Source organism: Mustela putorius, unplaced genomic scaffold (genome assembly GCF_011764305.1).
Source record: "Mustela putorius furo isolate JIRA1106 unplaced genomic scaffold, ASM1176430v1.1 tig00003845_pilon_pilon_pilon, whole genome shotgun sequence".
Taxonomy (NCBI): Eukaryota; Metazoa; Chordata; class Mammalia; order Carnivora; family Mustelidae; genus Mustela; species Mustela putorius.
In genome coordinates, this window is record NW_025421998.1 from 50163961 (window position 1) to 50191321 (window position 27361).

Genomic DNA, 27361 nt, shown 5'->3' on the forward strand with positions numbered 1-27361 from the left:
TCTCAAATACTCACAGAATAATCATCATGTGAAATTAGCTTATTAAATTCATTCCATCAGTTTTTATCACATGCCTGCTATGTACCAAGTACTGTTCCAGGCAGTAAAGGATACAACACAGAATAGGATAAAATCTCTAACCTTATGGAGTTTGCCTTAAGTGGAAGTGGGAGAAGATATGTAGTACTCAAATAAATAAGTAAAAAATATGGTACTTTGGGAGCCTGGGTGGCTCAGTTGGTTAAGCAGCTGTCTTCGGCTCGGGTCATGATCCCAGCGTCCTGGGATCGAGTCCCACATGGGGCTCCTTGCTCGGCAGGGAGCCTGCTTCTCCCTCTGCCTCTGCCTGTCATTCTGTCTGCCTGTGCTCGCTCTATCTCCCTCTCTCTCTCTGATAAATAAATAAAATCTTAAAAAAAAAATATGGTACTTTAAGTGGGGAGAGGTACCATAAAAATAAGGAGGGAAGGGAAACAAGGAATGTCAGAATGTGGGCGGGGTGTCGGTTTTAAGGAGGTGACTTGTGAGTAACTACTGAAGGATTAAGGATGAGGGCTACGAGGGCTGTGCGTCTATCTGAGAGAAGAGCATTGCTGCAGAGGAAAAAGCAAAGAGTTTGTGCAGAGGTGTGCCTGGCATGTTCATGGTACGAGGAGAACAATGGAAAATGAGAGGCAGGGGGTGCTTGGGTGGCTCAGATGGTTAAGAGTCTGCCTTTAGCTGGGGTCATGATCCCTGGGTCCTGGGATCCAGCCCTGCTCAGCAGGGAGTCTGCTCTCTCTCTCTCTCTCTCTCTCTCTCTCTCTCTCTGCTATTCTTCCCTGCTCTCTCTCTTTCTCTCTCTCTCAAATAAATAAAATCTTAAAAAGAAAAGAAAATGAGAGGGAGAACTACAGGATATATGTGGGTTATTGCCAAAACTTTGGCTTTTATTGTGTTGCTGTCTGTCCTGATAATAAGCTGTAGAGGGACAAGGGTGGAAGCGGTTAGATGCGTTAAGAAGCTACTGAACCGATCCAGATGAGAGGGAATGATGACTTGGGAGGAGTGGTGGAGGTAGAAAGACGTAGTCGGATTCTGGATGGGTTTCAAAGGTAAAGCTACCAGGATTTGCTAATGGTTTGGATGTGGTTTATGAGAGAAAGAGAGCAATTAAACATGAACTTAGGCCTAAACTTGGGCCCCAGATTTTGGGCCTAAGTAGTTGGAAGTTTGGAGTTGTTATTAACTGAGGTAGGAAAAACTGTCAGTGGTGCTGGATTGCAAAGGGAAGATCAGATGCCTGGTTAGGGACAGCTAAGTGAGTGTGTTGCATGGCAGCCACAAAGCCTGGAATGGAGAGATCTGGCTGGCGGACACATTTGGGAGCCATCCATACATGGGTGGTATTTAAAGAGATAAGCCTCAGTTTGCACGTGAGGTAAAATTTCCAATTCCAAAGTTGTTGTCTTTTTAGACAGTGATGGTCCAGACAGGTTGGTTTTAGGTGTTTTGACATGCCTGAAGCTTGTCTGATGATAATACTGAACCCAGATCTTCTCTCTGCTTTTGCTTTCAACTTCACCATCATGTTCAGTGAGAATGCATCTGTTGCCAGCTGGGGCTAGCCACCGGTGAGCAGTCTAAGCCTCCCACTTCTCTGAGTGGCCAAGGCCACTCAGAGACAGAACTCACACTTTGTTGTAGTTCACAACAAAACAAAACGAAACACAACAGAAAACATCCAGTTCCACAATGTAGTGGTGAATAATGAAAAACTTACCGCAGATTTTGTAGATTTGGTAGTAGAGAAGAAAGTTGACATGGCACCCCACATAGATAAAATGGACCAGGAACTTCCCCCTTCTTTGTTCTTTCCCCTCAAAGTTTTTCTGAGGCTATTAGCGGTCACACCTTCATTTTCTTCCTTCACCACTGTCACTATCTCTCAGAATCCTGCTTACTCCCCAGATAATTCACTTTTGGTTTTGGGTTGCTTACCCTCCACCCTCTGCAAAACAAAACCTCTCCCTGCACGTAACCAAATCGACTCTTCTCACAAAGCAGTTTAGCGGCCTTCTACTGTAAATTATGTTCTATTTTAAACATTTTTCAGTCTTCTTTACTATCGTGGATATTATACTGTGCTGTCCAAATTCCCCATTCAGCTCTGAGTGACTTATTCCCTCAGCTGATGGGAAGAGGTATCTTTGGTTGAAGAGAGCTGCTTTGCCCAAATTCATTCCCTTGAACTAAGGACAAGAATGGCTCAGCCTCCTCGCCCTGACTCAGGACAACTGGAGAGGGCCATTCCAGCTTTAAAGCTTGCTGTGGGTTCAGTCGAGGCCATGTGTGGTCACACTACAGCCCGGCTTCTCCCTTTCCCTACTCACAAGGGGTTGATTCTGAGAGTTCTGCTTAATAAGCTCTCTGCACACTATCCTCTTTCTTAGAGTCTGCTTTCTGAGGAAACCAGCTGCAGCACTCCCTCAAATGTCACCTCCTTCCAGAATATTTGAGATTGAGAGAGTTTTTCTCACACTCCTTCTGACTTGCTTGCCCTCAGCTGCTTCTCCTCCTCGTGGTCACCACTCCCTTTGTGGCTGACCCTTTTCCTGGAACTGCTATGTTGCTCTGTTCTGGCAGGTGCCCTTCTAGAGGACTCTCTATGTGCAGGCACCATTTCCTTCACTGGCTCTTGTTTTTATTCCCTACAAATCACCCATGCCAGGCTACAAGGATATATCAGAATTGTTAAAGCATTGGAAGCAACCGAAAGCTATCACAACGAAATATGACCGACATAGTGCAAATAGAATAGAACAAAATGTTAAACCCATTATCGGTGGTCCTTCATGGGCACACCCCAGGTTTTTATTATGTTATTTATTTTAACATCTTTGTCTCACTCCCCATCTCCCTCCACTCCCCCAACTCCTTCACCCCCATCCCCCGCACCCTGCACAATGCAACAAGAATATCATTTTTTTTCAAACATCCACAGTATACTATTCCTTCTTTTTTTGAGAAATCCTACCCTCAACCTATAAGACGTCTAGGAACATTTTCCTTAGTCCATTTCTGGGAGTATTAATCTGATTCCTCAAGTCTGGGCATCAACTGGACAGTGGGCACTGGCACTTCAAGTGTCTCCTCTAAGGTCTAATTGTCAATGTAATATGACAGATATGTCTCCTCACTTTCCCTAGGCACGTGGTGGTTCACAATTAAGTTATCTCCTAAGGGCAGATTCTTTCTGAACATTTTCAGAGCCAGTATTATCTAATTCCCTATCTCCAATACTGTATCTACCAGTTGATTTCCTGTTTAAGGGGATGTGTTATTTCCGATTCTTGAGTTATAAGTTGACTCATTTTTCATTTAAGCTTTCTCTTAGCTTCTGAATCTGTTATAATTCATCCATCTCATTCTGCAACCTCTCATGTTGTGAAGCTCTTCTCTTCTTTCTTATTCTTTCTGTTTTCATTTCATTTCATAAATTTGTTATTTAAAAAAAATCATTATTGTCAGTTTAATAGGATTTTAGGAGAACCCAAGACAACTACATGTTCAGTCCACTATGTTTAATTCAAGTTCCAAGCAGAATGCTCTCAAACAGTTAAACTTTTTCTTCATAGACCCTAAGTTTAAATAAAATTGTAGAAAAGTCATTATTATGAAATATAGGAATTAGTCATCAAAAGAATTTGTTGTAGCATAAATATTTTGGCTGCCATTGAGGTTAAATCATATTGAAATAGGAGGAAAGAGGATTTCTTAATAATTCCAGATGAAATATATTAAAATAGCATTTCAATATAAGGATTTATGAATATATCCTATTAGTTCTTCTGAAATTCCCCAGTCCTTTCTGGGGAAATCTTCATCCTTTTAAAACCTCTAAGTGAGAAAAGCAAGCAGAAAGGAATATTTTCCCCAGTAATCTTTTTCTTAACATTAATTTATGTCTTTTGTGTCCTATTTTTTTTACCTCAGTCTTTTTCAGTCTATAAAGTAACATATTTTAAAAATCATGGATGTATTTCATTTTTAAAGATGAAAAGATATGCCTTTCTTACTAGCAAGCCAAAGAGTTAGGGAAAATAAAACTTTGTTCTTGAGTGTTAAATGGACAAGTTCGAGGAACACACAAGGCAGTGGGGAGAAATGAGACATACTTAAGAAGGATTGAAGTCCTCCTTCTCTGCAGAGGATACATTCCAAGACCCTCAACTCAGAGAATGAACGAATCCATGGGTAGTACTGAACCCTATAGATACTAATTTTTTCCTACACACCTATGATAAAGTTGATTTTAGTTTAATTTAGAAGTTAGGCAGAATAAGAAATGAACATAATAACTGGTAATAAAATGGAACACTTCTAACAATATAGGGTAGTCAAAGCTAAGTAAATGTAATCTCTCTCTCTCATATCTTACTGTACTGTACTCACCCTCCTTCTTGGGAGGTTGTGAGATAAAATGCCTATGTGATGAGATGAAGTGAGGTGACTGATGTAGACATAATGACAGTGATGATACGTCAAGGGGGGGGGTCACTTGCTTCTGAACCCGAGGCTAACTGTGGGATGCTGAACCACAGAGAAAGGGAGGACTACTGTACATTACAAATTTAAAATGCCTTTTTAAAGCACTGCAATATGCAACTGCTATGAGATGAGTAATACCATGTAAAATATAGTCACTGAGTTCTATTTTTCAAGGGTTTTCAAGTGATACTAGAAAATTCTTGTCCAAGGGGAAAAAAAAAGATCAAAGTCTCTTTTTGAAGAGTAAAAAGATGTTATTGATGGGACAGGGGATTTACAGGACTCTGGATTCATTAGAGAGGGTCCATTTCTTTATAAAGATAAAAGCATCCAGAAGAGGTATAATGCTGACATTATCTTTAAAAAATACAAATAAAAACCTGGAGGGATAAAAAGGGACCATGCTGTTCCAAATCAACAGAAATAGTTTAACCTTTTCTTTACTGCATTAGGGGACTAACCTATATTCAGTGAGCCAGCTGGAAGTATTTTGCTGATTAATTTGCCATCTTTAAAGGTGATTTCTTTGACTTTTTTTTTTTTCCAACAAACTTCCTTGTTTCCATTGTTTGGTAGCTTTTATATGTACCGTCATGCTAATGAAATAACCAAATGGGAGATGAACCACAGCTTTCCTTTCTCTTTATATCCAGTGGTAACCCTCAAATCTGAAGCCTCTTGTTCTTCCAGTTCTCCTAACACCTCATTAAGGTGTTAGACTATCTCTTCTAAATTTGCAGGGTGGGAGTGTTGAACACCTTCTGTTGAAGACTGACAGGAATATTACTTTCTTTAATTGTGGCCACTAAGAATACACCAGAATGCTTTTCTGAGACAACTACTTCAAAATAGATTTTTTGGGGGTCCATAATTCACATACTTTGTATGATCCACTTCAGCGCAACTTGTTATAAGTCATGTCAATAATACTATTGTGTTAGATATGTCCATTGAAGACATACATGTGCATCTTAAGTTGAAACACGTGAACGCACATGTGCATGCATGTGTGCACGCACACACACAAACCTTCCCTGGTTGGTGAAACTAAAGCTTGGAGGAATATACACATGTCCTACATACCTCAAATGACATTGGATAGGAAAATCCTAGATTCTTTTTTTTAAGATTTATTTATTTATTTGAGAGAGAGAGAGAGAGAGAGAGAGGTGCAGGCAGGGGAGGGGCAGAGAGAAAGAGAAAGAGAGAATCTCAAGCAGAGTCTGCACTGAGCATGGAGCCCAACGTGGGGCTTGATCTCACGACCCTGAGATCATGACCTAAGCCAAAGTTACAAGTTGGATGCTTCACTGACTGAGCCACCCAGGCATCCCAGAAAATCCCAGATTCCTGGAAAACATTGGAATTCTAGACTTTGGTGAGCTCCCTGATATGCCTTAAAACAGTTATTCAGTCTTATTCTTGTGTTGGATGGAACCATATGGTAGCTGCAGTGAGAGCATTTTGTGGTTGACTGATTTAAAACCTTATTCTTAGGACAGGTGATTTTAGCCAATGTTACAGTCTAAGCAGAACAAAATATGGCACAAGCAAAGAAGGTAAGAAGGTTGGAGTCATTCTGTATAGCGGTGTGGACAGCTTAGAGAAGTCAACAAGTAACAGAGAAGTACCTCCAATGCAGCAAGTTCTTAATATCCCTCAGCCTGAGGTCTTGAGGGGTGCGAGTGTTTGAGCAGAACCCTGTGAGAGCTGCATTTGCGAGAGCTCCAGGCTGAGGAAGAACGTAGTCTTTGCCAAACTATGGCCCAGCAGGCAGAGCTGGAGTCACTGGAACTAAATATCCAGTGTAACTTCTTTCTCCAAGCCTCCCACTGGCAAAACCCAACCAGGAGCCCAAAGGCAAGGAAGCCCAGGTGGTACAGTCTGCAGAGGCCAATTTTCTGGGTAGAGAGCCAGATGGAGAAGAGAGTAGCTCCGGATGGAATGCATGAAGCATTCACTGTAAAATGAAAATGTGATCCGATGACTTTGAATCTGAAATTACTTTGAAATTAAACTGAAAATGTGACTCTGTAAAACTCAGCTACTGATTACCGATTACACGAAGGCACATGTGATAAAGAGCAGAGCATAAACGAACAGTTAAGATTGGAATCCCAAAAGAATCTACACATTTAATAATGTGCTCAGTCAATATTGTATTCATCTATTTATCCATTCAGTCATCTATTTGTCTATTCAAGATAAGTGGTTTACCATAAAATGTGGCTTATATTTGAAGCCTGACTTAATTTTTAACAAAAAACAAACAACAGCTTTCCCCTTTTTTAGTATATAAGACAGCCAGAATTAGAACCCTAGAACAATAGGTATGATTTTTTTTTTAATTTTTATTTATTTATTTGACACAGAGAGATCACAAGTAGGCAGAGAGGCAGGCAGAGAGAGAGGAGGAAGCAGGCTCCCTGCTGAGCAGAGAGCTCGATGAGGGACTCGATCCCAGGACCCTGAGATCATGACCTGAGCCGAAGGCAGCGGCTTAACCCACGGAGCCATCCAGGCACCCCGAACAATAGGTATGAAAGAAATATATATATGTAAAATATATATACATATATATATATATATACAAAATTTATATGCTAAATTTTAGTGATAATTAAGTTCTAAGTGCATATGCAAACACATGTGGATAATTTTATGTTCAAGAGCTACATAAAGAAAAGGGAGAAGAAACTGGGCCTGTTGGAGCAAGAGAGAGAGGACTGGGTGGAGTTAGGTTGGTTAGTAGGGAAAGAGTGCTACCAATAAACTGAAAAGGCAGGTAACAAACAGCATTACTTATTCATTTGTTCACATTTAGTCCCTAGAAACAATTCTATGGTAACAGCAATGAGATCTTCCCCACAGGAAGGAAATTAATGGAAATTTATTTGCACTAACATATAATCATATCAGATTCTTTCTTATTTCATTGACTATGGGACATAGTGAAAGAACTGATAGGGTGAAAGTTAAGTTGTGTGTTTGGAAAATAAACTTATTGATCGATTCTCTATACCTCTCATGTGATTGTGTATATTTGGGCTTTAATTCTATATACTCCTGACTATTCCTCTTAAACTCATTCCAGGGTGATAAATTTAGTACAAAGAAAGCAATTGCCTAACCACTACTAGCCTAAAGGGCCAGGGATCCGCATCTCAGTTAATTTTTAGGGTTCCCTTGGTCTTGATCTTTGGTCTTTTTTGAAAAATATAAACTGTTTCACATTATCCTTCCTGGTCTTCTTGGCCTTCATCTCTAGAAATATCTCTTTCTGTGCTATTATGGATATTGCAAAGCATACATGGACTGCTTTTGCAAGTAATCAAGTTTGCTGAATATGTGTATCACCAAGACTTGCTAACTTAGTGCTGAAGTCTTATGAGCTTCCTTTGTTTATCTCATATTTCTCAATATTGCATCTTTTGTCTTCTGTATTGCATATTCCATACATTGTGTGATCGAGCTTTGTGTGCTACTTCAGCATGCTAGTTAGGAGCTGAGCTCTGGACTTGGGCTGTCTGTGTCTGAGTTTAGGCTCCCATGTTTACTTGTGAGCTGTGGGACTTTGTCATTACTTAACTTTACTCTGTCTCAATATCTTCTTCTTTAAAGGTGACAATCATTAATACCCAAACTGCAGGGTTGTTGTAAGAATGAAAAGGAGTAATCAATGTACTGGCACCTAGCCCAGTGCCTAGCATATAGGTGATCCTAAATAAATATAATTATTATATTATGATCAATACTACTTGAGGCTCCTCCATGTGGGAGGCTTATACTTCCCACAGCATTAGAGTTAGATTTGGCTAAATGATTTGCTTTTGCTAATGAAATATGAGGGAAATTGATGAATGCAACTTTTATGAGGAAGTTTTTAGAGCAGTGCAAGCGTGCATATAGATTTGCTCTTTCTGCCATAATAATGTATTTTCAAGATAGCTGTGCTCTATGTGCTGACACCATAGAATAGACACATCATGGAGGAGACTGAGAGCTGGATGACCAAGGATCAGTTTCATGAGCATGAAATAAACTTTTGAGATTTGGGGAGTTATTTGTAATTGTGTATAGCTTTAAAAAAGCATATATATTCCTCATGTCATCAGAATTCATTCATGGTCATGTTGTTATTTGTCCACTGTCTTTCTATCGGAGGTCTTTTTTTATGTTTCTTTTTATAGAGTAAAACACATGTCCTATGGGCTCATGGTAAAGTTGATCATTTGGTCAGGAAAAGACTTGAGCACTACCACCCTTAAGACAAATCTATGTTATCCTCGGCTCTGTTCCACCATTGTCATGTCTCCATACTTTTCTGAGTGACATGGTAATTTATGAAAATTTAGTTATAAAATCTTGGTGTTTTTTTCTTCTAAGAATTTTCTGCCAATGACGGATAATTTAAAAGCTTATTACTATTTTTTGCTTAGAAAAAGTAATGCTTATATATTTCAAGCGTATACTCACATTACCACAAATTGTTAAAAGAAAAAAGACAACAGCAATAATGGGAATTAATTTACTTAAGGCTTTAATGTGTTCCTGAATTGCATGAAAATAACAATTATGAATTTAGAAGTCACTTGAAGAGCTCATGAAGAGACTAAGATTTTTAAACACTTCATAAATTTTAGGAAAAATTCACCTACATATTCCAATTATATTTAATAGTACATGATTATAGCTTTCAATGATCAAAACTATTGTAAAACAAATAATTTTTTGTTAATAATCACTCCCCAAATTAATCTTTTTCTAAATTTGAATTTTCTTGAAGTTATTTTATGGATGTATCCTGTCCTCTTAGGCAGCCATAAGGAACTATAGAAAAGAAGGTATTCCTTTACAGGAAATTATAATTATCTTTAGAGAAGGAAGGTGTGTTATATTGTTCTTAATGTTCAGAAATAACAACTGCAAAGTTAACAGCAGAAGATTTAGAATGAGAAACCGGACAAGGAGGGTTATAATGGCAAACTGACTTTAAATACTAATTCAAGTAATATCAAAATGTATTGGAAAACATACATGTTACCATGTATGGAATTTGGGCTCAGAGGAAGAACGTAAGTTAGAGGCGATGATAAGCATAGTTTCCTTTTCTCCTTTTCTTTCTCTCTCTCTCTCTTTTTAGTACTTAAACAGAAAAGGTAAATTACACAGGGGTTTTTACATGGGGAGGAGAATACTGATATAGAAGATATGTATTAAATTAGGGCTCTTAGTTCTGGATTAATTCAGACCTACCGTGGTCTTGGGCTAGTTACTTAAAACTTCTGGATCTGAATTTCCTCATTTGTAAGATTGAGTCAGATTGGATAGATAGATAGTCAGATTCTAAAATCAGGATAGTGAAGATCTGAAACTTCATGAAATTCTGTAACTAAGCACATTCTTTAAATTTTATTTATTTTTGTTTGTTTGTTTATTAAGGTAAGCTCTACACCTAACATGGGGTTTGAATTCATGACCCTGAGATCAAGAGCCTCATTAAGCACTTTCTTTTTAAAATACTGGTTGGGGCGCCTGGGTGGCTCAGTGGGTTAAGCCACTGCCTTCGGCTCAGGTCATGATCTCAGGGTCCTGCTCAGCAGAGAGCCTGCTTCCCTTCCTTTCTCTCTGCCTGCCTCTCTGCCTACTTGTGATTTCTGTCAAATAAATAAATAAAATCTTTTAAAAAAATATTGGTTAATTGGAGGCATCTGGGAAGCTCAGTTAGTTGAGTATCTGACTCTTGGTTTTGGCTCAGGTCATGATCTCAAAGGTTGTGAGATAGAGTTCTAGGCCAGACTATATGCTCAGCAGGGAGTCGGCTTGAGGATTCTGTCCTCTGAAAATTTTCTGGTCAAGTCATTATCAATGTTTTTGAAAACAAACTTTGGGGGTATGGCAGATATTACAGGTTGTTTCCTTCACCCATTCAAACTCTTTCCCCCTTGTCTTTCTCTAGTATTGGTGCTGGAAAAATAAATAATAAATAAATACAAAATAAAATTTACAACCCAGCTTCTTTTGCAGGCAGGATTGATGATATGACAAAGTTCAGTGAAAACTAAGGAAAAGATTGTTTAGAACTGCAGGGAAAGGCTGTTTTCCTGGGTACATGTGTTACCATTTTTATATCCCCCCTTTCGTTATCCTATAGAAAGTTGATCTGATGGCTAGAATGGCAGCAGCCATTTTGTGATACTAAGGAAAAGGCCCTGACAAACCACAAAACCTTGCCTTTCTACCCTTCAGCTACCAAACTAATACCAGTAGCTTCCTATCTTCAGATGTCTATGGTTTTAACAAATAAATAAAACTTTTAGTTTGCTCAAGCCACTGTTTATTCAGATTTTTCACAACTCAAAGCAAACCTTAATTCTGGGAGGGACTGAAAATAGATTCCCTTAAAAAAGGCATCCTAAAATTTGTGTATGTTTATTCATACGGTGAACAACATTATGCAGCTGTGTGAACACTCTACGTTCAAAAGGCAACATGAACTTTATGCTGTCACATCATAAGGTAATGTTATATTAGAGCTGAAATATAACTTAATGATTACTTTAAGCATACCGGAATCCCCACCCCCAAATAGCATTAATTTGTTCATGTTTTCCTTTCACTTAAGTGGCATAAAACCTATCTATGTTTAGCACTATTTTCTAATGAGGACTTTACCTACCAACAGTATGTATAAACATAGGCATACACCTCTAAATGTATATCTGGATTTTGAAATCTTTTCTTCCAATGTAAGCTGATTAGCTATAGATGTGAGGTACCTTAGTATGAAATACTTACAAAAAATGGATAGGAAAGCTATTCTTCTAAAAGAAACTCACTGTGAAAGCATAAAAAGGAAAGGTTTTTCTCTGATGGTTTCATAATTCAAAAACTCGGTGTGACAGCCTGCTAATGTGCACATGAGAACAGCATTTCACATTTGCATGGGACTAATTGCAGTTCAAAGTATTTCATAAATGAGCAATAGGTTGTGATTAAAACTTACTATGACCCACACATTTTTGCATAAGAAAGGAATTATTAAAAATAGAGGCAGCATATTCATCCAGTTTCCATTCAAAATTTAGCAAGGGAAAGAAATCCTTAATGGGTCATATTACAACCTCTATTACTGCACAGACCTCTCCCTTCAATGGGGAATTCCTGAACAGATGATGAGCAATACAATATCCATTGTTGCAGACCTAGAAATGGACAAAATTAATTGAGAATGAAATAGTCACTTAAATCTCCCGAGGAAGTATTATCAGCAACCATGAGGAAAATTATTTTCAAAATGAAATGACTTCCAGGAAAAAAAATGATCTCAGTAAAAACTAGAATTTTTATGGGGAGGACTAATAATGTACTCAAACATTTTTCTGGGTGACAAACAAAATGAAAGCCACATGATGGGAAAGTGCCACAGTGGGTAGGTAGACACTGGCCTTGCAGACGGGGTAGTTTCTAGGCTCAGGAGGCTGTACCTGATGAGATACATATTCTTCTCTTATTATTGTTGTACATGCAAACTCAACTTTAAATCTGATTGAGGAACCCAAATTTCAGTGCCACCTTAAACTGAGCCCTTTTTGGAAGGTCAGATATACAGATTATGGGAGTGTTACCTGTTATTCTTAGGACTCTAGTGCTATTTGCTTTCACCCTTTTAGATCTGGTAGTAAATAAGGAAAGAGTCAGGTTTGGTGGGGTCTGAAGCTTATACATATTTGGGACCCTTTTAAGTAAAATAATACTAAATTATGAATACAGGCACCTGTGCACATGAGAGTCCAGGGGGCCCAAGTTTTATTAGTTCCATGGTAAATCCACCTCTGGTGGTATATTATTCTTGATAAATTTCTGTATCTCTTACTTCTAAATATAATATCTGTACTTTTTTAAATGGCATCATTCTTTGGCGAGGATGTGGAGAAAGGGGAACCCTCCTGCACTGTTGGTGGGAATGCAAACTGGTGGCGGCCACTCTGGAGTTTCCTCAAAAAGTTAAAAATAGAACCACCCTACAATCCTGTGATTGTACCACTAGGTATTTATCCAAAGAATACAAGAATCCTAATTCAGTGGGATATATGCACCCCAATGTTTATAGCAGCACTATCTACAATAGCCAAATTATGGCAATAGCCCAAGTGGCCATCCACTGATGAATTGATAAAGAAGATGTGGTATATACGTATATATGATATTACTCAGCCATAAAAAGGAACTCAGTCTTGCCATTTGCAACACTATGGATGGAGCTACAGAGTATTAGGCTAAGCAAAACTAGCCAGAGAAAGATAAATGCCATATGATTTCACTCATGTATACAATTTAAGAAACAAACAAGCAAAGGGAAAAAAGAGAGAGGCAAACCGAGAAACAGACTCTTAACTATAGAGAAGAAACTGGTGGTTACCAGAAGGTAGGTGGGTGGGGGGTTGCGTGAAATAGGTGATGGGGATTAAGGAGTGTATAAGTTAGCATTTTTTCTTTTTTAAGATTTTATTTATTTATTTGACAGACGGAGATCACAAGTAAGCAGAGAGGCAGGCAGAGAGAGAGGAGGAAGCAGGCTCCCTGCTGAGCAGAGAGTCCAATGTAGGGCTTGATCCCAGGACCCTGAGATCATGACCTGAGCCGAAGGCAGAGGCTTAACCCACTGAGTCACCCAGGCACCCACAGGAGTATATTTGTGATGAGCACTGACAAACTAAAGGAAAGTCACATGATAGGAAAGTGCTATGGTCCCTTCATCACCCATGTATGGAAGTGCTGAATCACTATATTATATACCTGAAACTAATATTACACTGTATGGTAACTGACTGGAATTTAAAGAAAGTTTCAAAAAAAATAATATACAAACAAAATAATTAAATGGCATCACCATAAAATTAACATACAGAAAAAACTATATAGTATGTGTTATAGAATTCTGCACATAGCAGGTGTTCGGGTAATTTGGACAATGTCATAAAAAAGGATGGGACTTTTTCATGCATAAAAAGTGGTGTTCACTTTTAAACATGATAGAAAATCACTTTTTTTAAAAAAAGGATTTTATTTATTTATTTGTCAGAGAGAGAGAGAGAGAGAGAAAACACAAGCAGGGGGGATTGGCAGGCAGAGGGAGAAGCAGACTCCCCACTGAGTAAGGAACCCAATTGGGACTCAACTGACTGAGCCATCCAGGAGTCCCTAGAAAATCATTTTAAAACAACTTGAGCCTTAACTAAATACAAATAGGTCCTAAAAGGCTATACCCCAAAGGAGATCACTGATGAGAACTGAATGAAGCACAGTACTTAATAATCCAGTTTTAGGAATCCAAAAGGAAATTTACAATCAGACTGGATAACAAAAAATCACCAAATATCTGTATTCTTTCTTATTTGTGTTTATATCCTCTATCATTTGGAGGTGGTCTTCATTTCTTCATTATTTTTTTTTATTCATTTGACAGAGCTAGAGAGCCCAAGCAGGGGGAACAGTAGAGGGAGAGGGAGAATCAGGCTCCGCGCTGAGCAGAGAGCCTGACGTGGGGCTTGATCCCAGGACTCTGAGATCATGACCTGAGCCAAAGGCAAATGTTTAACCAACTGAGCCAGCCAGGTGCCCCCAAAATTGCAAACTGGTGACTGAAAGCAAAGAGAAATGAAGGAACCACAGAAGGAACCACTTTTAAGATTCTGCTTGAAAGTGGCGCACATCACTTCTGCAAATATTTCATTGGCCAAAGTCAGTCATATGGCTAAGCTGGCTATTGATTTGGTCCCCAGGGGGTGACACAAATATTTCAGACAATAATGAAATATATGCAGTACCTCTCCCTAGAAAGAAATTTCAAACATCTGGGGTGTTTTGAGGTTCAGCATGAGACACTTTTTTTTCTGTTAATATGTACAAATTTCATCAGTTTTCTTGGAAGAGAAAATTCTGTTCAAACCTAGTTTGGCAAGCAGTAAGAGCCTACTATGGTGAGGGCACTATGCTGATCCTTGGAGAAAAAAAGTGTAAATGAATGCATAAGAAAAAAAGATGTACATACATACATGTGTAGTTTACATACAATATTAAAAGTTAATTAAATTACTTTTGAAGTGTGGACTGCACATAGGGACTTCCTTCCAATGAATACAGTATGGGAAAGAGACAGAGAATAAATTTACAAACTGGTAAACATTAATTTAGCCAGGTCAACATCAGCAGTGATAAATCACGTTGTTAGTATGTACATGTACCCTGGATATGATGTACTAAAAATGGTATTTTACTTCTATCATTTTCCTCACAATACCCATAACCCAAGTCTAAACATGAGAAAAACATCAGACAAGTTCCAGTAGAGAGCCACCCTGCAGTATAGCTAATGATCACTCCTCAAAACCGTCATGGTTATCAAAGATAAGGAAAGTCACAGCTGAGAGCAGCCTACAGAATCATGACCACTAAATACCATGTGGGATTCCTAGGGGGGGATCCTAAAATATAAAAAGGATATTAGGGGGTCACTGGGTGGCTCAGTCGGTTGAGCATCCAACAATTGGTTTGAGCTCAGGTCATGATCTTGTGGTTGTGGAATTGAGCCCTGTATCAGTCCATGCTCAGTATGAGTCTGCTTGTCCCTCTCCTTCCCCCAGTTTGCATGCGTGCTCTCTCTCTAATAAATAAAATTTTAAAAGAAAAAGGACATTAGGTAAAAACTAAGGAAATGTGAAAGCTATGGACTCCACAGTTAATAATAATGTCTCAACATCAACTCACCATTTGTTAACAAATATATGACACTAATATAAGATGTCAATAATGGGAAATTATGTGTGTATGTGGGGGATATGTGGAAACTCTCTGTATAACTTCAATTTCCCTGTAAATCTAAAACTGTTCTAAAAGTAGTCTATTAAAAAAATACAAAAGTATGGTTATGTAATCTCTGTCTTCAGAGTTGAGGAGAGCGTAAAACCAGAAAGAAATTGTAATACTATATCATAAATGGATCAGTTTGAACAGAAAAGCCCCATTAGGACTTTTAAGAGAAACTCTAATCTTTCCCACTAAACCTTATCTTAAAATATTTGAACCTCCAGTAGCACCTAGCAAGTGCCTTGCTTAAAATTGGCATTTGAGTATCTAAGAGAATTGATGAGGAATTCAGCTCCCTATTGTCAAATGACCCAGATGTGGTGGAAATAGAGATAGATGAATATTAGCTATGCCCTGTACACCTCCCTAAAAGGAGAAAACAAATTTCAGTTCAAATTCTTCTGTACATATCTTTATTACACAAACACCTAGTGAAATCCCAGCACTTTGTCTTTTTTTGGAGTTTAAAAAGACATTTTTGGGGGGTTTCAACAAACACTTCCTATGGAAGGTTTCTTTGAGACACAAGAGAGGAAAAATTGTTTCCTTTTGGGCAGTAGTAGGCAAACACAATCATTATTCAAGAAAAAAAAAAAAGGCTAGACAGGTGGCAGTTTCAGAAAGGACTCTATTATGGAAGGTAAAGGGTTAAAGGTCACTAGATGTTTATACCTGCTTAGGCCTAGTTCACATGTGAATGAGAAGTCTCTCTAAATTTTTTTAGTCAACATTCAACACAACCAAATTCACTACTGAGATCCCATTATCAAGATTCATCTTCCTAAAACGGAACAAGATGGGATCTGGAGGGAGACAGACCATAAGAGACTCTTAATCTCACAAAACAAACTGAGAGTTGCTGGGGGAGGGTGGGTATAGAGAGGGTGGTTGGGTTATGGACATTGGGGAGGGTACATGCTATGGTGAGTGCTGTGAAATGTGTAAGCCTATGTGTAAGCCTGATGATTCACAGACCTGTACCCCTGGGGAAAATAATACATTGTATGTTAATAAAAAGAATTAACAAAGAAAAAGAAAAAAAAAAGATTCATCCTCCTGATGAGCATAATCCCTAGTGTAGACAGAAAGTTAAGCAAACTAAACTCTAGCACCAACAGCTCTAGGATTGTGCTTATTTTTAAGTAAAGCTAGCTGACCACCTCTGTACTGTGAATTCCCGATTAGAGAAAAGTAAAGTTTAAATCTGACCACAACACGCATTCATTCTACTATAAATGCTGAACAATTTTAGATTAGACACCATCCCGCTTTCTCTGAGTTATCCTGGTCTTTTTCCATTGATAGCAGAGTTTAAGTAGAATCCGGCCACTAACTGTGAGACCTTGGACAAATCACATCACTTCTCTGGATCCCTGTTCTCTTCACTGAAAATGAGGGCACTAGGTTAACTGTCTCTTGTTCTTTACATCCGTAAAGATGTATGATGATATGAGCAGTTGTGTTTTAGTTGACGTGGTGGAAAACAGAAATGTACATGTGGAGACATAGCTTTAATTCGTTTGTCACATTATACACCCCATAATATTAGACTCTTTGAATGATCAAATGTTAGCATTAGACAAGTTTGTTTAGGATTACAATTTTAAAAAGATTTTATTTATTTATTTATTTGACAGAGATCACAAGTAGGCAGAGAGGATTACAAATTTTAAAAACATCTTTCAGGGTTCCACTCTGTATAAAGGATTCTATAGGTTTAAGTGATACTAGTATGGACTAAGTTATAGCAGTAGAAAAAAAAAAAAAAGGTCTGCAAGGTAAAAATACTAACCACTGAAAGGAATCACCTCATCAGTTCTCGGACCTACTAATTCTGCCTCCTTCCATCAGGGTTGGTCTCAGAGCAGATGGTGCTCTCTGTTCAGCCTTAAAACGCGACCAACTAAACCATGTTTCCAAGCAATCACCATATTTCCTCCCATTTCCCATTTGGTCTTAAAAACCCCTAAATGTAGCGTTTTCTTTTAAAATCCCCTTGAATGATTCCTTCAGCTGCAAGCGTATGTGGGGACCCTCCAGGTACCGCCCCACAACGCGCCCTTCTCTCAAAACGAAGCGGCGAAGCTGTGGACCCCCGGGCTCTGCGAGGCGCGCACCTGAGCGGCCAGGGCTCCTCGAGCGAGGGCGGGCGCGGCGGCGGCCCGGCTCCCTCTCGCACCGTCCTGGGTCGCGGCCGCGGGCTGCCGAGGAGCCCCGCAGGAGGAGAGCGGATCGCCCGACCATCACCTTGCGCCTCGCGTGGGCGTGATTCGCTTGAGAAACCCAAGTCCTCTCAGGCACCCAGTCCTTCCCCTGGGAGTAATCGCCGGTCCAGCCCCGAGCTCTCCTCCGCTCCACCCTAGGCGGCTCTGTGGGTCCTGCTGCCTCCCGCGCGCCCTTCCCCGCGCCTCGGCCGCGCGCCCAGGTGTCCCCGCACTCCTCATTGCCCCCGGCCGGCGGCTCGCGGGCCTGCGGATCTCCGGCGCCTGGGCCCGCGCTCCCGTCGGCCGCCCTGCCTCCCTTCCCACCGGCCCCGCCCAGCCTCCGCCGCGCTGGGGCTCCCGGCCTGGCCTCTCCGTCTCCCTCCCACCTCCGCCCCCCCTCCTCCCCAAGAGTTGCTATTTTTAGTAAATCCTCCGCGCGCCGCCACCGGCTCAGCTCGCAGCTCGCAGCTCGCAGTCGCGCGCACCGCCCTCCCGAGCTCCCCCCCGCGCGCGGTGGCCGCGGCGGCGGCGGCGCGTCCCGCACACCGCGCAGCGCGCACCGAGCCGGCCCCGCCGCGCCCGCCGCCCTCACCGCGGTCTCCTCCTCAGGCGCCTGTCGCGGCTGGTAAGTCCCTGCTGGCGGAGCAGCGGCGGTCCCCGAGTCAACTTTCAACCCCCCCCCCCCTTTGCTTCAACCTCGCCATTCTCTTCTCAGCGAAAGATGGCTGTTTGGAGAAGGGGGAGAAGTTAGGGGGTCGCCGGCGCGGGGCGAAGGAAGGCGCGACAGCCTCAGCAGGCGCGGGCGGAGGTGAGTGGCACCACAGCCGGGTCCCCGGCTGGTGCCCGGGGAAAGCCCTGGGAATTGGGGGCCAAGCGTCCCCCGGATGTACCGCTGGATTCCCTGTTCGGATTCCCCAGGTTAACAGCATCCCAGTCCGGACCCCAACACAGCTTGCCTTGCGTCTCCCAACCCAGAGGCTGGTGGGTTTAAGGGAACCTTTGTCCTAAGTTCAGTGCCAGGTGATTTCTTTTGCTGAGCAAAAAGACGTGGACTACGACATGCCCAGGCGAGGGGTCGGTGACACGACACCCCCCCTCAACACACACACACACACACACACACACACACACACACACACTTTATGCTGGAGCCGAGTTATGAATGAAAAGTTTGTACTGCCAACGTGTTGCTTGAGGGGAGCAGTACTTAGTGGGGGTACCTTTGATGTTTCGTGGGGGGACTTCAGTTTCAAGTCTATACATCAGGATTCTGGGTTTTAAGAAAAGTTCCGGAGCCTGGGAGATGGGAAATAATTCAGTGTTTTTTAGGTATTGGAAGGAGGTTGATAAATCGTAAACTTATTAAACTGGATAATTAAATGCCTCGAGGGTGTCACAGGGGGGGGACTAGGGGGAGCAGAGAACAGGGGGCGTTCCCTGAGTGCCTAGCGGGCAGCGTTTGGCATTGAAGCCATCGCCCACTTGTCTGCAGTGAGAGGTGTCAGGCCTGCCTGTGCGTTCTTGGTGTGATCGAAAGGAACTGAGCTGCTCCCCAGATCCGAGGCGAGGTTTGTCAGGAGAGGTGGCCTGCAGCGGGGAGCTGAGGACGCGGTTCAGGTGATATGGGTTTGGAAATTCTCTAGTGAGGCTCCTGCGCTCTAATTTCAGAAAGATGTGTCGCGTTTGTTTTCCTGCCGGGAGGTGTGTATAATCTCCTAAAAGGAACTTTTAGGTTAAGTAACCATAGCATTTTGAAATCTGTGAGAAATGAGCCATCTACATATATTGCCCTTCTGTGTATATTGTGGGTGTGTATACACATAATGATGTGTATGTGTATGAAAAACGTGGGAGTGGGGTAAGAAGGGCTTAAAAAGTTAAACTTAACTGGAAAAGAAACCGAAGAGTTAACGTTCTTCTCCCCAGAGGGTATAACAGTGCTTATAGAACTAAATACGTTTGGTGTGTTGAGGTTTCTCAAAAAGGGTAGGATTTAGGAATTACAGGTATTTAGAGTACATCAATGTTTTCAAATCTTGCAAGCATTACTAAAAGCTAGAAGAAGGGAGTAAGTACATAGAGAATTTATAGTAAAGAAAGAATAATTTAAATGATTTAGAAAGAAAACAATTTGACATTTGGAAAGGTCTGGATGTTATTTTCTGATGCACTGCAAATCTTTTAAATCCTGTAATTAATAACAGCACAGAATAAGTTGCAGTTAGTAAATGAGGACAATTAAAATATCATGTTTGGAAAAGATATCTTTTGAACTACTCTTTGGTTCTTTGGTGTTTATTATGGAAATTTTGATGACTGAAAACTTGTTGTTTAATGTATTTGCTTTTTACCACAAATAATTGGTCCTCCTTTTCCTTTTAAACCACTATTCCAGTTTGGACCAATTTACCCAAAAACCAAATCACTCATGTGCCTTCTGGAAAGCATTTCCATTTAAACTACTTAATAAGAATATTGTATTTCCAAAAGGACAAATAATTTAGTCAGTTGTAAAACTTTCTTGTAATTTATTTATTCATCCATTTTGTTTGAATGAGGCAAATCTCAAAAAGAGCTCATTTTCTTGGAATATGTCATTTTCTGTGTGGGGAAAAAGTGAATGTTTTCCTTTATGTTTCAGTCACAAACAGGTGCAGGTAGAGTGGGAATCCTCAGTCTGACCTTTGATAATTAGAAGGAGAGATGCTTTCCCAGCTCTCCTGATTTTGATCATCTTCACTCAGAATAGACAGGGCTAGATGCTGAGAGGATTTTGCAAAAGGAATTAGGAGATTTAAATGAAGTATCAGTTTATGGTTAGGAAGGAAGTATTCTCTTTCCTTTTTTTTTTTTTTTAAACCTCAGTCTTCCTATTTCTTTCCCTCTGCAATTCAGCCTTTTGGTCTGGCCTTCACTGGAAAGTCAGACCAAACGCTCTTTGGCTACAGAGTGTTTGGTATATTAAACTGCCATCCTCAAAAAATAATGATGGCACTTCTGAAATTAAAAAGGTAATTTTATACACTGTAACAGACTTTTAGGATTGAGTGTTTTATGACCACTATTTTGTCTATATTTCTGGTAGACAGTGTTGTTTTATGAAGTTACTGACAAATAATAATAATAATAATAACTTATTATATATATTTGGTGTATGTTTGGAATATATATGGATTTTTAGGAATTTTATTTTATTTATTTTTTTTTTAAAGATTTTATTTATTTATTTGACAGAGAGAGATCACAAGTAGGCAGAGAGGCAGGCAGAGAGAGAGAGGAGGAAGCAGGCTCCCTGCCGAGCAGGGAGCCTGATGCGGGACTCGATCCCAGGACCCTGAGATCATGACCTGAGCTGAAGGCAGTGGCTTAACCCACTGAGCCACCCAGGCGCCCCGGATTTTTAGGAATTTTAAATTATAAAGCCAACTGATGGGATAAGTTGTTTAACCTACTAGTTTCGGTGATACACGTAATTCAGATTTGTATTAATATCAACATCTAAAGATGTTTTATGGCTGTATGGCTTTCATTTCTTTTCATTAAAATTATTTCTATTTTGAATTTGTTTAAATATTACAACATATAATACTGCAATTTACACCTGCTCAGCGGGGAAGGTGTAGGTTATTCTTAAATAGAGATATGGAGAAATAGCTAACAAGGAGAGTCATTTGAGAAGCATATGGACATCATAAAATCCTTCTGTATGTAGCATCTGCACCTTCTCATTAGTGAAATATTGTAGTTAAGGACATTTTTTATTACATTCAAGTGTGGCTTTTTATTTTTGCTTCGATATTTTAAAAAATGTAATTATATTAATGTTTAAATTGGTGGGGGGCTTTTATTGTTTGAAGCCCTTTCTTTTCAATAAAGATGTCATACTTAATTCTTACTGCACACATTTGCAGATAGGTACAATTGTTTCCTGGCTTGTTATTATAACTCTTAACCGTTCTCAGATATTCTTCAAAACATTTGAGAGGCACGTAGGAAGACATATTGTTCTCATTTTCAGAAGAAGGCAGCAGGTACCCTGATAGATCCAAGGTCACACACTAGTGAATCAGTGTGAAGGGTAACATCTATATTTCTTGTATTCTGTTCACAATAACAAGCTGCTCCTGTGGCTATGTTGAACGATACTTTCAAAAATTTGTACACTCTTGGATTTTTAAAGTGCTTAGCTTTGTAGATATGCTGATCAGATTTTATATCTGCCAAGAGGGTCATAAGGGAAGGGGCCCTTACTGGTGTCTGCTGATGGGGGAGAACTGTGACCCCAGTAGCTAGTGCTAAAACACACATACACATCTCTGAGGGGTATTCATTCTTGCAGTCAATCCCTATGTCACACATCTCTCTGTCCCCACTGGCCCTACCTTATAAATCGCATACTATCCTTTTAATGGTCAAGGCTGCTTTGAATTTTATCAGCACCATCATCAAGCTTGAAGATCATCAGGCTACTAGTGAGAGCTCAAAATGTGATTTTTGAGAAGATAGAATATTGACTGAGGATCGTAATGGACCATCCACTCCAGAGCCAGCCAGTATCGATTAGAGATCATGTTTTTCTGGGTGTCAGGACACCCATCTTCTATTAGCTCTGCTTCTTTGGCTGAGCTTAAAGAACTCAAAAGTGAACAGAGGGTTTCTGCAATTATCTGGTTGTTTCTGTTCATGTATACATTGTATCTAGATAAATCATACTTAATAATAAAACAAAAGAAAAAAAAGAAAGGATAGCAGCTTGTTCTGTGGAGAACATACTCATGACTTTTTCTTAATTTTTTTCAAATTCCCTGTTTTTCAGATCTCACTGGAATTTTTCAAGGTAATTGCCCACATGATTTGTAACAGCCAAGACTTCTGATATTGTATTGTTAGATTCAGAAGTGGAATACATTATCCACGATGGACAAGAAAGCATTGTATTTTCATAGAAAAGAGTAATATGTAATGTTATGCAGGCTTTGTGTATTTGATGAAAATACTTTTGTCATTTTCTAATGAGGAGATGGTACCAGCTGTTCTCTACTTTATTAAGTTTTATTTATTTACTGGCCTTTCCTTAAATGTATGGTTTATAGGAGTTCATCCAAACATTGTTAAGTGTGAAATACTGAGAAAAGTTACTTTGCAAGTGTGGTTTGCCATTTACTGTAACAAATTACATTTAGAGCCTCAAAGAGAGGAAAACACCCATTTTTAATATTTTTTGCTGTACCAGGGAGAGTATAGCATGCTGTTGGTGAAACTGAAATGAGTTGAAATTGCTGGAAATGGTGGTTTGCTCCCATTTCTACAGAACCTATGATAAGATATGATTAGTGTGGACTAGTCTAATTTGAACAGAATAGTGATGAGTGGAATTTGAAATGGCCAGTAAAGGAAGGATAAGATTTGGTTCACTCAGATATCACTCATGATATTTGACAGCAAGTCATTGAAACCAACTTTAGTTAATTTAAGTATTAAATAAATGTTATGAGAGGATATTGACTCTATTTGTTTTCTGTTGCTCTGTAACACATTGCCACAACTTTTTAGCAGCTTGAAACAATGCACATTTATTACCTCATTTTCATTGCTAAGGAGTCCATATATGGCCCAGTCACATCCTGTGTTCAGGGATCTCAGCAGGTCTTGGTTAGGCCTGCTCTGCTGAGGTTCACTTAGGGTAAGATCTGCATCTAAACTTCCTTAGATTGTTGGGAGAATTCATCTCCTTGTGGTTGTAGGACTGAAGTCTAGTTTCTTGCTGATTATCAGTAAGGGACCACTCACAGATCTTAGAGGCTGCCTGCTGTTCTTGACCATGTGACCCTCTCATAGGCACTTTTATAACGTGGCAGCCTACTTTTCAAAGTCAGCAATGAAAAGTTGTTGCTACAGTACAAGACCATCTTTTATAATGAATGGGCATCACATATCACTTTTGTCATGTAACATAATCTAATCAAGACTGTGACATCCATCACCTTTGCCATATTTTATTGATTAGAAGCAAGTCAAATGTTCTCTCTCACTTTTGCACACCAGCTTCTGTAGTAGAAGGTGAGCTCTGTATTATAAGAGAAAGCATTTTTCATGTGTAACGACAGGGTTCAGTTGCTCATGGCCCCTAACGGATGGAGGACAAGTGTCTATTGCCAAAGGAAAGGACAAAAATGTGAGCTTAGTGAAATGTTGAAGTTTTTGACCAGGGTAGGCATGATGACCATCTGGAAACAGACTTGAACTGGATAGTAGCTGGAGTCATGAAATTCCAGAGGAAGAAAACTCTTGCAGGATTTAGGGGAATGGGGGTAGTGAGGTTTCATTTAGGGATGGTGGTGAGTGAGGGACAGGAGAGGCTAGGTAGCCAGAGACAGTTAGGGGGCTAAGTGACTAGACTCACCTAGGAAATTAGTAACCAGGATCACAGAAATCCCCCATGTGGAGAAATCCAGGAGATATTAAACAGAGAGGAGGCAAAACCTTGTTTGTGCTCATGATATTTATAAAAACACCTTGTTCCTTCTAAGTATAGACAGGATATTCTCATGATATTTACAAACCATGTTATTGACATGAACTTTACCAAGTTCCCTGGCCAATTTTCTATATAAGACCCACCATAAAAGCCATCAGCCCATAAGAGCCCTCAGTAGCAACCCATTGGGGACCCCTCTCACTCTAGAGAGGCTTTCTCTTTCCTTTCGGTTCTCACCTTCACTTAATAAACTTTCACTTCACTCTTTTGTCCACCAGATTCATTCTTCCACTTCTTAAGACAAGAACCCTGCAACAGTCATGGTAAAAAAGGGGTAGAAGCCTTTAAAAAGATGAGTCTCATTAACAAACATGTTATACTAGGCATTCACATAATTAGTTTTTAATATATTCCACATATGAAAGATTTTTTAAAAATATTTTATTTATTTATTGGACAGACAGAGATCACAAGTAGGCAGAGAGGCAGACAGAGAGCAGGCTCCCTGCTGAGTGGAGAGCCTGCTGCAGGGCTCCATCCCATGACCCTGGGATCACGACCTGAGCTGAAGGCAGAGGCTTTAACCCATTGAGCCACCCAGGTGCTCCATGTATGAAAGATTTTTAAAGGACTACTGCCACCAGTCCTTGTGTAAACCAATACTGTGATTTGGAGGTCCACAAATTGGCCTCCCCTTATTTTTCAGAGACCATCCCAGATCCAGCTACAATTGTGGCTGAATCTGTGGTGTAGGGGCAGGGGCGTCTACTGAACACTGCTCTAGCTCCAGGCAATTTGCAGGAGTTGTTTTATTTAATCTGCCTCCCATCTCTGGCAACTGAGTTTGTTTCTCCAGTTCTGCCTCCCTTGCTTCCCTCCCAAGGAAAAGGAGACTTTTTGAAAGTTTAAATACCTTGCTAAGGGTTCTTCACATATGGGTGGCACCAGGAATTGAATCTAATTCTGATTTCAAAGCCCATAGTCTCATCATACACATCCCCTACTCACAAGCAGTAAGTGAGGCTTCCAGGCGACAGGCTTGTTTTTCCCACTGAAGTGAATGTCGGCACTACAATTGCTTTTGGGTTCCTTCGTTCATCTTATGAGAACTGGATACTGGAGTATGAGGGTTAAAGGGAGGAGTGAGAGAGTGTGCTGTGTCGTGCCTTCTTTTTTCCCAGCAGGAAGTGCAGATTATAGGTCTGTCTTCCATCTAAAAGTAAGAATGTGGAGTGGAGGCTGTATATTTTTATTTCTACTTATCATTTTGGCAGAAATATAAAGCTCTGTGTCTCCTTTCTCTCCTATATGTAGATTTCTATTAAATTCAATTAGGAAACATGATGAATTCTCATTGCCTCTTTGGCCATAGGGTTCTTTCTATAGCTTTTTCAGTAGATGCCACTGTTTTGATCTACTTGAAAAGTCTATTGAGATATTCCTCCTTTGTTCTTCTATTACTCAGTCCCCCTTTCTACTCTGTGGTGCATCTGAATTCTATTCATAGATATTCTACTTTTTTCTCTTCTGTTTTATGTACTTAAATCTCTTCTTTAAATGGATCTAGTTCCATTGATCGCAATCATTTGCTCAGATCCCCTTGCTGTTCTCCTGCAAGATACAAGCTCAGTGTGGGACTCATCTGTATTCTGTTAATTTTGCAGAGTTGTACCCCACATCCCAGCGCAGTATGAGGAGGACTTTAAGATTTCCCTAGGCATTTAAGTCAAAATGTAAACATTTTAAACAGAATACCATGAAGCAGCACTGTGACTGGATTGTGTTAGGTCAGGTGCATACCTATGGACCACTCAGTGTGGCATCTTAGGGTGGGCTACTGTAACCTATTCCCCAACAAGTTACAGCTCAGGAAATCTTGAAATAAACTTTTTTTTTTTTTTTTTTTGTATAGGACTTAGATGTTCTAATTTAGGCCAGTTTTGACCCTAAAAGCCCGAACCATTTAGCCTGGCACCAGGTGCTCTCAGAGTCTGGACCTAGCCCTATTTATTTATTGCCTTTTTGTTTTTTCATTCTTGTCACTCCTTGCTGTATGACTTTGAGGTTATTAGCCCTAAGCTTGGAACTTGCTAGTGACTTAGGTTTTAGATATTGAACAAGCAGCCTGACATGTAAAGAAAAGTCAAGATGTGAATGAGTGTGTGGGGGAGGAGAGAGGAGATGGGGAACAAACAGAAGCAATGCTTCCGTTTTTCAGTTCCAGCATCCCGTCATTCTTGAGGCCATTCTACCAATGATATTGTGGTTTTACATTATGTGAGCAAGGAGTTTTTCAGAAATTGAGCTTCTGTCTTTTGCAATTGAAAGAGTACCAAATAGCACAAGTTTCTTTCAGTCTAGGATTCTCAATGCCTTTTTTTGAATCTGCTGCCTCCAGAACTATCAGTAGCCATCTCTTAGCCAAAATCAGAATGTTACTCCTCTGGAGTTGGATTTGGAAAAGTGTGCCCTTTTAGAGGGTGTACCTTCTCTGTGCTCCTCTTCTCCTTTACCCAGTTTCTGCCCCTACACTTTTGTGATGCTTCATCTGATTATTGTAGCTCACAATGATCTCATTCATCTCTGAATTCCTGTCGTAATTTAGGACTATGGCAGTGGTTTACACAGATGTAAAGTTGAGTTTTATCATTAATGGATTGGAAAAATCCATAATAATAAAAGGCTACTATGAGTAAAGCCGTGAAAGGAATTTGCATTTTTTGGTGCCCAGAACAGCATTTTTAATTTATACTTTTGAAATATAGTGTTATATTTAATACATGAAATGATATACAAATCTTATTGTGGTCTCTGCAATTCCTCTGTAGCCCACTAGAGATCTATAGCCTCTCATACCCAGATGGAAAGAAGGGAAGAAGAGATTTGGTTTCCTCATGAGCACCCTTCCAAATAAAACACCATAGGAAGAATGGTCTGATTTTAGCTAAGACTACTGGTCTATCCAGTATGAAGCTAAGTTATTCTTACTAAACATTTTATGTAAGTATGTAAGAACATGGAATACAGTGAAAACATTTTTACTTCTAGATTTCACAAATTTATAAAACTAAAACCAACGAGCCAACATTAAATATAAACGGCAGAATTGGTGAAATTAAAAGGAGTAACATTGCTTCTCCCTCTGCCACTCTCCCCCTGCTCATGCTCGCTCTCGCTCTGTCTCTCTCTCTCTCAAATAAATAAAATCTTTAAAAAAATATGTATCCTTTTTTTTTTAAAATGTGTAAAAATGTGTAGTCATATCCAGAGATCGCAGGAA

The 27361-nt window shown here is 40.0% G+C and overlaps 1 protein-coding gene across 9 annotated transcripts in view; it reads left to right on the top strand.

Moving 5' to 3' along the window:
* The first annotated feature begins 18031 nt into the window (after positions 1-18031).
* Positions 18032-27361, top strand: part of HDAC9 (histone deacetylase 9) — a 924856-nt gene continuing 915526 nt past the window's right edge. For 3 of the 9 annotated variants that reach the window (XM_045062751.1, XM_045062752.1, XM_045062760.1), the window contains exon 1: positions 18032-18411. The gene's annotated coding sequence lies outside the window, so the exon portion shown is untranslated. The remainder of the gene's footprint in view (positions 18412-27361) is intronic. The other 6 variants (XM_045062761.1, XM_045062763.1, XM_045062750.1 and 3 more) reach the window with 5 other exon arrangements.